Source organism: Chrysochloris asiatica, unplaced genomic scaffold (genome assembly GCF_000296735.1).
Source record: "Chrysochloris asiatica unplaced genomic scaffold, ChrAsi1.0 scaffold00154, whole genome shotgun sequence".
Classification (NCBI taxonomy): Eukaryota; Metazoa; Chordata; class Mammalia; order Afrosoricida; family Chrysochloridae; genus Chrysochloris; species Chrysochloris asiatica.
This window is the reverse complement of record NW_006408672.1, coordinates 3,112,521-3,116,212: the sequence shown is the minus strand read 5'-3', so window position 1 is coordinate 3,116,212 and position 3,692 is coordinate 3,112,521. Positions and strand designations below refer to the sequence as shown.

At 34.4% G+C, this 3,692-nt stretch overlaps 1 pseudogene; it reads right to left on the bottom strand.

The window, feature by feature from the left end:
* Nucleotides 1-1,934: 1,934 nt before the first annotated feature.
* Nucleotides 1,935-2,669, bottom strand: LOC102818306 (annotated as a pseudogene).
* Nucleotides 2,670-3,692: the final 1,023 nt, after the last annotated feature.

Here is a 3,692-nt window from a genome sequence, read left to right as displayed (position 1 = left end):
TGTTTTTGTTTTCTAACTCTAGGTCTTAGCACACTTCATTACAATGCTTGATTTTGTCTTCTCTAATTGTCCTTTGAAATTTTCTGTTCAGTTATTTGACTTACTCATTTCTTCCATTCACTTTAATATCTGTATGGTGGAGAGTAAGTTTCAGAGTCTCTTCTGTCATCCAGTTTTGTCTCTTCTTTCTTTCCTGTCTTTTTTTTTATTTATGTAAAAAGTAATGATTTAGTGACTATAATCAAGACAAAGACAAAGCAATAGAATTGTGCTTTTTTTTTTTTTTTTCAGACTGAAAATGTTTAGCTACAATTTTCCTATACAAACACGAACCAATATTCATAGAGAATGAACACCCTCACAAATAACTGATAGGTAATGAAAACTCACAAAGTTTGATCAAAACAAAAACACAAATTGAAAATGGGTGGGGTTATACATATTTAAAATTCAACATGCTTGATGTATTAAAAAATTAATACCTGTAGAAGCTCATATTTGTGCTAACTTCCAGACATTACAGAAGACATATTCTAATATTTATAACTGTTAAAGTAACTCAAATCTGAAATTATAGCTGTATCATATATTAAAATATTTTAGACAAAATGCCTTCTTCCAGCAACTTGTTGGCTTATTTAAAAATTTTTAGAATTATAGTGAGAAATGTACATTTAAAAAACATTAATCCCATTATAATCAATGACTATTTTCTATATTCTTTAATTAGATATTTTCCTTTAATATACAATTAAAAAGTAAACATGTATTACTGAAGAATGGCACACATTATAATGATGTGCCAATTGCTTTCAAGGGAACAGAATTTAGAATTAGTTATCCTCATTAAAAATATTCTATGCTGTTAAAAAATGGCTGAAACATACAGTTTCTGCAAACATACAGTTCCGAACCATTGGGAGAATTGTAATAACGATTTCTGAGTACATGAAACACAATTATTTTCTTTATAGTATTTATGAAGATAGTATACAATACTATTTCCTGTTATGTAATATATCAATATGGCAAGTATAATGCCATCTGATTCTTCTAATGAATCAGTAAAATAAATGGTTGTACCCACTTTTAGGCATACAGATTGTAAAACCGAAGTTTACTTTCCTTTGATCGGTTTTGTGCAGCAAAAGACAAGTAAAAATGAAACATAGGAATTAAAATGGCTAACAATGCAATAAAGCATTATTCATTGTGACGTGACTACCTAGAATGAATTATTCTATGCATATTCTGTCAAGTTTTGTTGTTGTTGTTGAATTTCAAGATAAAGAGCACTTGTTTTCTACAGGCTCACAAAACAGCGCTATAACAAGAACAATTAAGGAGAATGTAACGTAGGCATTAGTTGAGATTAACAAACTACAGCCCAATGCTTATAGCCACAGCAGAGTATTTCCAAATCCAAACAGTGGTTACGGAAACCATTTCACATTTTTGCTAACACACAGAAAAATCTTGTCGGTCTCCCCACAAACCAATTCTTCATAGAGACAATCTTTCTTATCAATTAACATCCATATGAATATCACATATGGTCCATCTTTTATAGCCAAATTTAATGTCACTATGAAAGAAAGCAAATTGGCTGATAATCACATGCATTAGTGTCTATAAAGTTGTAATGGCATGAAGAGATCCATATAAAATCAGAGTTTAACATTTTTTCCCTTAACATTCTCAAGTATATCAACCAGATGAAGTTGCTGATGACCCACTTATTGATGATTTTCGAGGTCTACTGGCAAAGGAAGATTGGTGGTTACCGCTGGAGCTGTTGCTGGTTCCATTCATAGGAGTGGAAATGTGAGGAAACTGAGGATGAGGAGACTAGACTGGAGTGCTAGGCAAACACAAAGAGGTGGAGAGAATCCCTCCTGCTGGGCTGTTGGCCTTGTCACTCCCAGAGTCACTTTCTATTCTCCAGTATTTGTCAGTCCATCTCTCTGTTGACCGATCTTCATTCTTTGACAAGTTGGTTGAACTCTGTATTTCAAAGGAAGTGGTCCATTCTTTCTTCAGGTATAATGTAGGCAATATCCATTAGTGTATAGTAATCCTTCAAGGGTTCTTCTTCATACATCACATTAATCTGGAAAGTATTAGGTACATCCATTTTACTTCTGAGAAATTTTCTTAGGTGCATCATAGACATTGCTGCTGGGCATCATAGATATGTTTTATCATTCACGTCCTCTTTAGATTTCTCTTTGTTTTGAGGTCCAATCTGTTCTGGTCAAAGAATTCAGTGGATAAGCTGATTATCTTATCATCAGTTATAATTCTCTTATCTTCATCTGCAACCTCTCTTCTATCTTCATTAGACCCATTGGCATCAGATGAAGGATGAGCCGCATACAAATCTCTTCTTCTCTTTATCACATTTATGAAAAGTCGTGGAACTAATTTGTATATGATATCTTGAAGAGTTTTATCTGACCTTATATCAGGAGTGGGCTGGTTTTGTGAACTTGGACATCACAGATAGGCCAATACTTACTGGTCTCCAGGTAATGCACAATTACCTGGTCTCCAGGTAATGTGCAATGCAGAATGAATGTAGACATTCTATTATGGCCGTGGCATCAATGAAGCACACACCTTAGGTGGGGATTTAACTCAGTGATTTTGATTCTTGCTGTTTGATGCATTTTTGCTTAACAAAAGATCCCAGAAAAAGCATCCAGTGAGTGGAAGAGACAATGAAAATTGAGTTGTTCAGCAGAAAATGAATGTGAGCCAAGTGGTCATCTTGAAGTAAGCTCTTTCTTGCTTTCTTCCTGTATGATGCTCTTGATGGCATATTCGTCTGGTCTTCTGTCATTAATGTCTAATGACAATCTAATTCTTAAGATTGTCTCTAAAAACAGGTGGGATATGTTCAAAGTCATATTTTTGGTCTCATGGACTTGTTTCAATTTTCTTCAGCCTGAACTTGAACATGAACTATTGATGGTCTGTTCCAGTCCCTGGCCTTGTTTTATCTGGTGATATTGAGCTTTTCTACTATCTCTTCTCACAGTCAATTTGATTTCTGTGTATTCCATCTGATGAGGTCCATGTGTATAGTTGCCTTTTATGTTGATTGAAAATGGTATTTGTAATGATGAAGTCATTGGCTTCACAAAATTCTATCATGTGATTTTCAGCATCATTTCTGTCACCAAGGCATTTCTGTCTTCAACTCCTGATCCTTCCTCTTTGTTCCCAACTTTCTTGTTCCAATCACCAGTAACTATCAATTCATCTAGATAAGCATATTTAATCAATTTTAGACTGAAGAAGTTGATGGGTTCTTCAGTTTCTTCTTCATTGGCTTTGTAGGTTGGTGCATAAATTTGAATGATAGTTCTTATGTAAATGTGGGGTTATGCATATATGTGTTTGTGAGTTGTTGTTGTTATTGTTGTTAAGTGCCGTTGAGTCGATTCTGACCCATAGCAACCCTGTATAGGGTTTCCAAGGAGCAGCTGGTGAACTTAAACCATCGACCTTGCAGTTCAAAAGACTGCAAAGTCGTTTGAACCAGTAGTATCAATCAAAGTTGAACCAACAAAGTGGCAAGGAGGCATTGTGAACTTTAAAAGTATTTGGTTTAAAAATCCTTTAAACAAAGAACTTTATGCCGACCAGAATGAAAAGCAAATCATCTATCCATCCCCCTAGAAATATTC